Here is a 12,382-nt window from a genome sequence, read left to right as displayed (position 1 = left end):
ACAGTGCCAGCAAACATCTGGGAAAAATTGCTGTGCTCTTGAGTGGTCTCAGCCCCTCCTAGAGATGACATATGCCCCACCCTGGTGATGACATGTGTGACTTGGAATGGCACTGGATGTGACAGGCTTCTATGTAGAACCTCCCAGAGCAACTGTGGCTCTGCAGTTTTTCCTTGCTGGTGTAGATAAGGGGTGTGCCTCTCTGTCTGGCTCCAGGGGGTCTGATGGTCTTTAGGTCTTTAGTTACAATAAACACATAATGGGAGCCAGGGAAATGCTTGTGAGTCTACGCCGCTAAGATTTGAGGGGTGTTTGTGGAACAATCTAGTAAGTCTGTAAAGACAATACACACTACAATGTTTCTCTCCCAGAACATCCCTGGGGACGGCACGCACATATCATCCCAATACTTAAGGTTTCTCCATCTTACAGACGCAGTCTGCATACTCCATGTCCAGGGGCGGTCATAGGGAGCAGGGCAAGAGGCAAGCTAATTACAAAAGGATTTTTATTTTTGCCTATTTAGGAAAAATTTTTTAAAGATTAAAAGATATCTGAGTACAACTCTGACTTGAATTCCTTCTGGCCTCCCTCTCATTCCTTTTTTACCCTCAGCTCCCCCAAGCCTGACACCAATTCCCTTAGAGTTGGCATCAGGAAGTGCCTAGGGTTTCCCTCAGTCCCATCCCACATCACTTTTTTCTCCATTGGGGTAGGGGAGGGAGGATAGGGGGATCTCAGCCAGGTATGGTGATGGTACATGTCTATAATCTCAGTAGTAGGTGTCTGAGGCAGGAGGGACAATGCTACATAGCGAGATTCTGTCACAACAAACGACAGACAGACACGGTTGATAAGACTTGTCACCAAGTTCTATGTCTCCTCTTTAGGCTTCATGGGTAGTGACTGCCACTGCCGTGGGCCCTTGGAATTCCAACTTTTGGCATGTTGTAACTCAGACTGGGTGACCAATTCAGATCCAATCCAAGAAAACAGCAACCATCTTTCCTGGAAGGGAGAAAGAAGAGAAAATGGGTTGGTACAAATCTCTTTGATGGGCAGGAAGAAGGACAGAAACAGTGCCCATCCCAAGTTAATATTTGCCTGGGTATAGTCACAACAATGAGCTTGCACTGCAAAATCTGTGCTTAGTATTTTAGATATAATTATCTTACTTTTTGTTAAGGAAACCCTGTTAAATAATGAAACCCCCACTTCATAGTGCAACACTGAAAAGTGATGAACTTGACAGGAGACACGGCTGAGGTTCAGATCTGAGTCTATGTCCATGTGTTTACCTCACGTTCATTGTGTGAGTGGCTGGGGTCAGATCACTGCTCCTTCAGTGGCTTCCTGGAGACCCTGAGATATATTTTTAGGCCCCAAACATGTGCAGGAAGCCCTTCATGTCTGGCCCCTGGTCATTTGCTAAGCCATATCCTCTCTTACTTGCTTCCTTGTCTTTTAAAGGTGTCTCCCTTAGGGTTCCAGTCTTGAATGGGGGTGGGCACTTTTGTATGCCCCCCCCCATTTGTGTGGTCAGAGATGCTGATCTCCTGAGACTGTTGCCTTGAGGCCCCAGTCGGCTCCTTTAGATCCTTTCACGGCATCTTTGATTTTCCGTGTGTCCCCAGGCTGTGACCTAGAGTTTATTCAGTGAACGTTTGTCTAATGAATGGGCAAGTGATGTTTATTGTTTCTTTTCATATTAAATGACTTGTCTGGTTGCTTTCACTCTCCAGACATGCTTTCTGGATTATAGTTTCAGGCTCTCTCTGGATTTGATATAAAATTGCCATGGAGTGAAGACCTGTGATTTCTTCCTTAGTGCCTGGCATTTGCCTTTTGCATATTTACCAGATGAGATTCTCCATCTTCATCATATGCATACCAATTGTGGCTATTTGGATAAAAATGGGTCCCGTAGGCTCATTTATTTGAACGCTTGGTCTTCAATTTGTGGAACTGTTTGGGAAGAATTTAGGAAGTGTGCCACTGGGGATGGACTTTGAGGTTTCAGAATCCCAATCCATTCCCAGTTAGCTCTCTCTCTCTCTGCCTCCTGCTTGTGGATCAGAGGTAAGCTCTCAGCGACTGCTCCAGAGCCATGCATATCTGCCTGCTGCCATGCTTCTTGTTATGATGGTCATAAACTCTCACCCTCTGAAACCAAGAATCCCCAAATGAAATGCTTTCTTTTATAAGGTCTGCTACTGTCAAAGCAGTAGAAAAGTAACCAAGACATCATTTTTTTTTCTTGTTAAAACAAAAAACCGTAGGGACTTCTCATTTAGGAGACTCGGTTCCTCCTTTATGACTGTCAGGATAGACAGGTTACACACACAGAGATGATTCATCAAGAGCATCTCCTAAGAATGACCGATGACTTCCAGCTTCTGTCCAGCTCCCTTGTTCTCCGTTCCCCCCCCCCCCCCCCCCCCGTGCTCCCCTGGACTGCCAAAGTCTTCCTATAAAGAGAGACCTTTGATCTAGCAGTTGTTAGTGGGTGAGGGGATGGTTTGGGGTGGGTACACAGGTGGAGACAGCATGGTAGTTCCAGGCTTAGAGATTGTTCAGTAAGTCATGTGAAGATTCATCACAAAGTCATAAAGTGAATCAGAAGGGTCATAACTACTCTTGAAGGACACAGTGTTTATGAGACGTTATTGTTTTTAAAGATAATTGTTTGTTCAGAAAAATTTTTTTTATTTTTTTAAAATTTTGTTTTAAAGATTTATTTATTTTATTTATATGAGTACACTGTCGCTATCTTCAGACACACCAAAAGTGGGCATCAGATATCATTACAGATGGTTGTGAGCCACCATGTGGTTGCTGGGAATTGAACTCAGGACCTTTGGAAGAGCAGTGAGTGCGCTTAATCGCTGAGCCATCTCTCCAGCCCCGTTTGCTCAGAAAATTGAGAAAAAATTCCTGTCTGAAAACACCAATCACCTCTTCCCCCTAAAAGACTTTAGTCTATGGAGTTGCTGTAGAGTTTGGGAGTATTGGGTGGGGTAGTGCAGGGGCCCCAGAGCTGAGTGTTGGTCCCTTATCTCTCGGCCACATGTTGGGGTACTGGAGGTAGCCTCAGAGAAGGCTGACCTCAAATTATGTTGTCACGTGGTGAAGTGACTGCCATGCTTCATGTCTTTTTGGCCAGTTCCCTTTCACTTGCAGGACACAGTGTCCTGACCTTCCCTCCGGATCTTTGCCAACTGAGAGTTTCTAAGTCTAAGCAGTTTTCAGAGGCCAAAGCCCAAGCTGCCAGAACAGCTCCTCTGCTCTTCCCCTTCCAGCACCCCAGCACCATGGTTCCTTACTGGATAGGGCTGACTATGTAGACCCACTTTGTGTTTCTGGACATGTAGCTCTTGATCTTCTGAGCTACTTGACAGCTATTTTCAAAGTGGTCCCGAAGGGTCCGGTGGGGAGAGAAGGGGTGAGTGTGCACCATTCATACGACCTGTTCCAGAAACCGAAGGATGGAAGGACTGTCTGAAAACACCGGTGAGCAAAAGGTGAAAGATCTGAACACAGGTGAGTGGACTGCGAAGCCCAGGATTCTGGACTGCACAGAGGCATGGGCCAGTTGGAGGACGGAAATATCTAGTGCCACACAGTGTGCATGCAAGGTGGGAACATAAGTCCTGCCTTGAGACCTCAAGTCTGCTGCTTTGCCTGACACCCTGCATTTAGTCTCCCTTCGGTCACTTCAGTGCTTTCCTTCCCAGTGGAATAAATTTCTAATTACTGAGACCTACCGACTTGGGAAGACCCACAAGATGTATGAACATCTGTAACAGTGGCAGAAAGGTAAAATTGCATATGTACAACACAGTGAAGTGACCCGAAACAAACAAACAATCCAACAACAATAGCACCAACACCCCAAAACTAGCTAATGTCCAAAGAACTACTTAATCTTTCTCCAGGGAGACTGTTTGGCAATTCAAAGATGGAAAAAAATTGACACCATCAAAGCATATTTGAATTCCAAGTGAAAAACATTTTACCAGATTTTAGTTAGAGAGAATTAAGAGGATGAAATGAAGTGTGAGGCTCTGTATGTGTGTGTGTATGTGCTTGTGGTATGTGTGTGTATGTGTGTCTGTGGTGTGTGAGTGTGAGGCTGTGTGGTGTGGTGTGTTTGTGTGTATGTGTGTGGTGTGTGTGAGTGTGTGAGGTTGTGTGGTGTATGTGTGTGTTTGTGTGTGAGTGTGAGGCTGTGTGGTGTGTTTGTGTGTATGTGTGTGGTGTGTGTGAGTGTGTGAGGTTGTGTGGTGTGTGTGTGTGTGGTGTGAGTGTGAGGTTGTGTGGTGTATGTGTGTATGTGTGTATGTGTTTGTGTGTGAGTGTGAGGCTGTGTGGTGTGGTGTGTTTGTGTGTATGTGTGTGGTGTATGTGAGTGTGTGAGGTTGTGTGGTGTGTGTGTGTGTGTGTGTATGAGCCTGTGAGCTCTGTTCTCAGTAACTCGGCAGCTGAGGTCAGGGCTAGCGCTTTTTCATTGGGAAAGTGAGGTTGAACCTTGTGTCCACATTACAGAATGAACCTTGGCACTTGATCTCAAGAACTTATTTCTGGGAGTTTAGCTTTTCCTCTGTTGATCTCTTTCCTTTGAGCATAGCATAGCACAAGCAAGGCACAGATTACCTAGCAGTCTCTCCACACAGAAAAGGAAGCCCAAACTAGTGTTTGAAACAAAGGAAAACTAAAGGCTCAGGTTTAATTTGGCTGAGGTGAATGGACTGGTTTAATATTTTTTTTTTACCTGCCACTTGCAATTTTATTAATTTTCTTTACTTATGATAAGTTTATTACTAATCAGTTTGTTTTTTTCCCCCCGAGGCTATTGAATTAAAGTCTAGAGCTTAGAAGAAATAATCATGTTTTGTTATGGTTGCCAAATATTGCATAGGGGCATATTTATACTAAAAACTTATTTCTATGTTATTTGAACTCAAGATTTAACTGGAGTATTCTGTGTCTTAAGTTGCTAACTTTACCAGCTCCATTTGATCTACGTACTAAACCTATGCAATAAATATCTCCTGGAAAATTTCAGTTTGGGTAAGGATTTTGCAAACAAAATTATAGATTAGATTGTTGCTTTAAGGATATAAATGTCACTGGGCATCATGATGCCCACTTAATCTCAGCACTAAAGGGAGAGGCAGGCAGATCTCTGTGAGTTCCAGGCTAACCTGGTCTACATGGTGAGTTCTAGGACAGCCATGGCTTTGTAGTGAGACCCTGCCTCAACCCCCTACTTTATAAAAGGATCTGAGTGTCTATTTGTTGATTGAGAATTATAAACCTGGCCGGGCAGTGGTGGCGCACGCCTTTGATCCCAGCACTTGGGAGGCAGAGGCAGGTGGATTTCTGAGTTCGAGGCCAGCCTGATCTACAGAGTGAGTTCCAGGACAGCCAGGGCTACACAGAGAAACCCTGTCTCAAAAAAAAATTTTTTTAAACCCAACCTGGATTTCTTTATACCTGACTAGTTTTGGGTACAGCATACTTATATATGCTTTATAGACTCATTGTTGAAACTGTTTTAAAATATCAACCCTTGTTCACCTTTCCTCAGGGAGCCACAAATGACAGTTTCTAGTGTTTTCTATCTCCTACTGTCCAGTTTCGAAGTGCATTGTCTGCTTGGTAGGTATGTGCATTTCAGGGCATTTGTGGCTTCTCCCCACTGTCTGTTTAGAAGGGTATCACTGCCTATTTGCTAGGTACTTATGTTGTATGGTATTTGAGGACGCTTTGAGTGAAAGGCCAGGTTGCTGTGAATTCTGAGAGAGTCATCCCTGCCTTTCTTGCCCATCACTCTGGAAGTCCCACCAATGGTGTAGATAACCACAGGAACAGTTACTGAACACATACTGTCTTGTGCCAATCATATCTGTGTTCTCTGCTGCATTATTTCATACCGTCCTACTGATCCTGACCCCCTAGTAAAATTATTTCAGGTTGAACATTTATCATCGGAAAAATCTGAAATTCAGAGCACTCCAAAATCTAAACCTCTGTGAGCACTGGTATGGTGTCCCGAATGCAAAACTCTACATTGGACATTGTGTGAAAAGCCACAGTAGTGACATTGTGTAAGGGGTAAATTAAAGCTTGATATTTCGGCGTGTGTCCCCTCCCAATATGACTCATTACACATATAAAAGGGTTAAATTGGAGAAAAATCCAAAACAAGATATAGTTTTGATGAGTCCAGGACCAGCTGGAGCTACCTAGTGAGACCCTGCCTTAAAAAAAGAAAAGTTTTTCTGATTCCGAACATTTCAGAATGAAGGGTGCAACCCGCACCTCCAACCATCTCACAGTGATGAAACAGAGCCCCAGTTAGATAGCTTATTTTTCATACATTATCACAGGCAATTATGAAAATGAGACTCAAATCCACGCCTGATTTCACTGTGATTCTTGCCCACATCCATTATTGTGAGCCTTGAGAAAAGTGGGAGCTTCAGATGGGCAGTTTTCTTTTGCCAACACCAACAAAGAAAGACTTCAAGGAGAATGGATGTCTGTGTCTTCCCTTAGGAGACGGGCTGTTGCTCCAAAGCCCTGAGTTTGATACCTAATCAGAATGGAAGGACATATTTAGGAACCTGCGATCTAACCTCTCTCTGTATAAGGATCACTTGATGATGGTGTATAGATCATACAGTCGTGTAAAGAGTCGTGGTTTGTGCTTGGAGGTTCAGACCCTGCTTCCAGTTCTGTGGTTCTGGATGGAGTCTGGACCACCGCATGGCACAGAGCTGCACTGGAGTGCCTAGGCAGACACATACAGAGGAACGGGGGTAAGATCGTGAGCAGCGTGTGTCTCAATTGTCTGTTTCCTCTAAGCTGGAAGAGAGTGAGGTACATAGTAAATATCCACAAAGTGATGAAGTCTACAGTGAGGGAAGGGTTTCAGGGGCATCCCAGGCTACTGAGAATGTTCAGCCAAGCGCCTACTCACGGCTAGAGTTTTCTTCTTGAAATAGAAATAGAAAGTAACCTGTGTAACAGGTTACTTTGATCTTCGGGCTCTCCATTTTCTCTGAGGGGTTGGTGGTGGCAACAAGCAGATTATTTATACTTGTGTACAGTGAAGTCTTTACTGTGTTCTGCCAGTGAAGCCTGAGTACAGATTCTTAGTGTGTGAATGAACGTCTCTGTGTTGCTACTTTGCACAGCTGACAGTGGAGATTAGAGTCGAGCTGTAAGCCTGTAAAAAGCCTTTGAAGGAAACCCTTAATGAGGAGCTGATCTGCTTAAACCCGAGTCTAATTACTTCAACAGCAACACTTCTATTTTGGATGCTTCCTATGAATAAGGTTTCTTTTATGCCATTGATGTAAGAGTAGTCCTTCCATCTGAGCAGGAAAAAAAAAAGCACCCACCACGTGGCCTGAACCATAGGCCCCAGTGAGAAGCCAATGGATCTCGTTTGCTTGAGCAGCTGGCTGGCTTTCAAAGGCCACCAGGAAGGAAAAACTTGGATCTCATATTGACAAGCCCTTGAAAATATGTCTATTTTTCCTCTGTGCTCCAGTCTATTCATGGGGAGTGACAGTCGAGCTGAGGTCGTGAACCTTTCAGCACAATGTCCTGTGGGTTTGTAAGAGACTGGTTATTGTGGTCATTTTAGCCACATAGACACATGTCATTTCAAAGTCCAGTATTCTATGGAAACCTTGTGGAACAGTCTGCCAATCATATTTTAGCAAGTGGTTTTGGGGGCATAATTCAAAGGGAGGCTGTTATGTAAGTTGTTCCCCCCATCATGGTGTAAAAAGATAACTGTCTTCCTTGTGTGTCTGCAGTTTCTGTATCAGGAGATCCAAATAAGTATAGTTACAGTTTAAAGAATCATTTCCTTAACAATATAGTACCACAACATATAGCATTATGTTGTATTAATTATTATAACACACTCAGAGATGGATTAAAGTCAGGACTGAGGTGTGCTCCAAGTGCTGTTTGAAGATGGGTCCCCCTCTCAGGTGTTTCGGTGTGCTGCACGGCTCCGAACAAGTGCTGTTGTTCCCCGCGTGCCTCCCGTGTCCCCTTTCGCCCATGGAAGAGAGACATGAGAGGCAGAATTTGGGTGGTTACCACAGCGAGGCTTTAATCTTGTATCGGCAGAAGTGAAGACCGCGGAAGGGCCAAAGACAGGAAGAGGCACAGCTTAAATACACCCTAGAGTGACGTGTTCACTTCTGATTGGCTGTTCACTCATCACCCAATATTACGCCTCGGGATTGGCCAGTGACTTTGGCGGGCTTTTTTTGCCTTTGCACCTGCACAGTTAATTGTTTACTAGTGGGGAGGACACGATGTCCGCGCCATCTTGGAATGGCGGATGTTGACACCCTCACTGCGGCTCCCAACATGCTGTAGTTAACACTTGGAGGAAGGTTATCAGTGATGACTGTACAGAGGATGAAAGAGCTCTGTGAGGGGACCACTGTGGGGAGCTGGGGTTGGTGCGGGGTTCTAAGAATGGACTACCCATCTGGTTCCTTCTAGGTCAGATAAACATGCTTAGAACCATTTAATTAACTGGAAGGATTCTGGTGGCTCATGGAGCCAGAGGACATACTGAAGGGAAAGGGGCAAGGACAGAGACTCTCAGTGAACGGGAAATGGTGGCACTAGGGGAAAGACTCAGCTTTACTGTCTGGTTGCATTTTAGTGCTCATGTTTCTTGATACAATGCTCTCACTTCTCCCAGAACTAAGACAGCAGAAGCATTCCCACAATCCTCTTGGAATCTTGGACCTCCTCCTCACCCTTTCTAGCTGCATACGGTCTTCTGAGCTACACACTCAGTGACTGTGTATTGAAGTAATTATTTAAAATGGCCACTGGTCAAGTTGACTATCTAAGCTGCGGTGGCTCTGCCTAGCTCAGCTGCCATGTTCTGGGGCCAGAGACCACGTGTGTGCTGCAGCTAGAAATGGCCAGCCAGAGACACCAGACCTTCCACCCACAAGAGGCCAGAGTGGGAGATGGCTCTGCCAATCTTCCACGCTGTCTCCACAAGGCTGGGCTTTGCTCAGACCATCTTGCCATTCACACAGACCCTGTATGAATGAAACTCTAATGCTTAAATATTAATCAAAGGCTTTATATATTTGGTAGTGCTCAATAACAGTATGCCTATACAATTTGAGGTGTTTCCCAAATAGCTAACCTAAATATAAGTTGTTACCCAGGACTGCTCTCCTTACCTGTGTGGCTCTCCATCCTCCTACCTCTCTGTTTCAACCTCTCTGTCTCACTAGCTCCTCCTCTTCCTTTTCCTCTTCCTTTCCTTACTCCTCTCACCTTAGCTCCTCCTACAACTGTGGGTAGGCATTGCTTCCTCCTTCATGTGGTGAGGTGAGGCCTTGTGTGATAGGGGTGGGTCAGATGTCAGGTGCAGTGGCTGAAGATGAAGACGAGGCTTTAACTGCTCAGGTTAGAAGCAGGGAGAAACATGAGGCTGCTGATGGTTGAGTCACTGGATTTAGGGTGAAAAGGCGACTACCATCTTGGTGCCTTTTTCCATTTGTGCTGCAATGACAGAATACCTTAAACGGAGGATGCAGAGTCCGGATCAGGGTTTTGAGGTTTGTTGTGGGTCTCCTAGCTCTGTATTCACATGCCAGAGGTAGGAGGATGAGAGATCAAACTTGATTTACAAGAGCTTTTAATCCTGTGTTTTTAAATTATATTATATTATATTATCTAAAACACATTTTTTTCTCCTCACATAATATATCTTGATTACGTTCCCTCTACTCCTCCTTGTTCCTCCCCATGTTGTCTCCCTTTCTGATCTACTCTCTTCCTGTCTCATATTAGAAAACAAACAGGCTTCTAAGGGATTATGAGATAATAATATGAGATAAGATAAAATAAAATAGGAGAAAATAAAACCTAACACACCGAAATAGGACAATCTAAACATACAGAAGGAAAAGAGTCCAAGAGAAGACCCCGGAAACAACAGATGACAAGGCCGACTCTTTCGCACTCTCAGGAATCTCATAAAAACACAAAACTGGAAGCTATACTCAAAGGATATGTAAGGTAAAAAAGAGGAAAAATATGTTTAGATAAAAAGTTAAAAATCCTGACACATTATGAGACAAAGAACCCCCAAAGGTGCCATTCAGTTTTTCTCTTGGCCATGGGCATTCAGCCTACCCTTAAAGAACCGTTTGTTTCTGCAGTGAGACTCCTTTGAAGAAAACTAACTTTTCATTTGCAAGGGGTTACCAATTGGAGCTAGCTTCTGGGTTAGGGGTGAATGCTTCTCCTTCAGCTCTTGGGCCCCATCAGGTGCAGCTGGGGCCAGACACCGAACTTTAATCTTGTTCATGATAATAAACGAAGGAGCAGCTTCCATGCTCCAAGAAGCCCCCTCCCCTCCATATGACCATACTAAAGATGGGTGAATTTTGGGGGTGGGTGGGTTAAGCTCAACATGAATTTTGGAGAAGGTAAAAGTTTTGAAAGCATGATACTTTTGTTTGCTATGCAGGAATAAGGGTCCTGGGCATGTATCTTTGGGGCTGTTAATTACAGCCTAAATTCAAAGCTCTGGCCCCTCCCATATTTTTGCCGAATTGGCTGAATCAGCTCAGCTGCCTGGTTACCAGAGCTCGTGGGGCTGTGGGAGGTGCAGCACTACGTGGGAAAGTGTGGGTTGGTGTGGTTACACCCTTGTGTGGTCTGCTCTGAGGAAGCCAGGTGCATGTTGGAGTGCTTTGCGTCTCGTGATGAGCAACGAATATCGGAGTATCGTGTAGGGGACCATGGCAGGTCCTCCCGGGTTGGGTCTCAGTTATCTGCCTTTCTTTGTGCTGGTTCCTGGAGGCCAGAGCTGAGGCACCAGTGTGAGGGAGTCTGTGTGGGAAGAATGTTTGTCTGTAATGAACTGTGTGGTGAAACAATCCCATGCTCAATGGCCTTACAAGTACAGGTACTGGCAGTGTGCCGCTGGGGACCAGGCTCTCTGCTGCCACATTGCTCCTTTCTGTTTCGTTCTGGTCATTGTCTCAGCCAGGTGTTCTCAATCGGGAGCCTTTGTCAGGGTCACCCAGAGGGCTTTATTTATTTACTTTTTAATTCTCTCTCTCTCTCTCTCTCTCTCTCTCTCTGTGTGTGTGTGTGTGTGTGTGTGTGTGTGAGAGAGAGAGAGAGAGAGAGAGAGAGAGAGAGAGAGAGAGAGACCATTCTCCACTGTATTTGGAGGGCTTCATAAAACCCAGATTTCAGGGCTGGAGAGATGGCTCAGAGAGAGGTCAAGAGCACTGACTGTTCTTTCAGAGGTCCTGAGTTCAATTCCCACCAGCCACAGGGCAGCTCACAACCATCTGTAATGAGATCTGATGTCCTCTTCTGGTGTGCCTGAAGACAGTGACAGTGTACACACAAACATAACAAAACAACAACAACAAGAAAATCATAGATTTCAGTGGTCCACATACAGACTTTCCTATTTACTAGGTTGGAATAAGAATCCATAGTTCGTCCATTCATTCATTCTTTCTTTCTTGGTATGTGCGTGATTAAGACAAGGTCTCTCACTGCACCAGGTAGGCTAGACTAGCTTACCACAGAGCCACCAAATCAAGGGTCTGCTTGTCTCTACTTCCCTTGAGATTACATGCACAGAACACCATAATACCTTTTTAATGTGGGTTCTGGAGACTGACCTCAGGTACCCCTTAGAGAAAGCCCCAGCCTCTACCTACAGTTACTAAGTGGGTAATGTGGAAGACTATACATGTGATGGACCAGAAAAGATTCAGTGGTTCAAGATGTCTCTGGTGAACACTTAAGCCATCTCCTCAGCCTGAAAATCTGCATTTTTGGCTGTTTTCCAGGTGATGTTGCAAGTCCAGCTTATAGGACTATAAATCTTGCCCAAGTGTCTACTACTACTGGGTATTCTCAAGCCAAGAAGGTATTGAACCTGGTAAGCAAGCCAGGAGACAAAATATTATCAAGCTTCTCAGATAGAGTCATGCTGGAGAAGTATAATACGAGGTAAGAGTTTGACCTGCAGTTTGGGAGCAGAAAGGATAGCAGCTGTTAGCTCTTTCTATTACGCCTGCCTTCTGCTGTGCTGCAGACAAGGTTATTTCTTCACATTTTATAATATGGAGAACTTTCCCATGGTTAACATGTAATATGAAGGCATGATGACAAAGTAATCCGTAATTTCCTACCTTCCTGCTACACTGGGAATAAGCATCATCTCAGGAAGAAGATGACCATGTAGTAGCCACCAGATGCTGAGCATGGTGGGGTTTGTACATATCCCTTCATGTGATTCTCAAACCCTGTGCCTTCTATATTATCTTTATTTCATGAACAA

At 44.7% G+C, this 12,382-nt stretch overlaps 1 long non-coding RNA gene across 6 annotated transcripts in view; it reads left to right on the top strand.

The window, feature by feature from the left end:
- The first annotated feature begins 3,259 nt into the window (after window positions 1–3,259).
- The window catches only part of LOC143433858 (uncharacterized), a 47,701-nt gene continuing 38,578 nt past the window's right edge, over window positions 3,260–12,382 (top strand). For all 6 annotated transcript variants that reach the window (XR_013070326.1, XR_013070324.1, XR_013070323.1 and 3 more), the window contains exons 1-2: window positions 3,260–3,540; window positions 11,889–12,051. This is a non-coding gene — a long non-coding RNA (uncharacterized LOC143433858). The remainder of the gene's footprint in view (window positions 3,541–11,888; window positions 12,052–12,382) is intronic.

This window comes from Arvicanthis niloticus, unplaced genomic scaffold, assembly GCF_011762505.2.
Source record: "Arvicanthis niloticus isolate mArvNil1 unplaced genomic scaffold, mArvNil1.pat.X pat_scaffold_474_arrow_ctg1, whole genome shotgun sequence".
In the NCBI taxonomy this organism is placed as follows: Eukaryota; Metazoa; Chordata; class Mammalia; order Rodentia; family Muridae; genus Arvicanthis; species Arvicanthis niloticus.
Note: the sequence above shows the minus strand (reverse complement) of the source record. Positions and strands in the feature narration are given on the sequence as shown.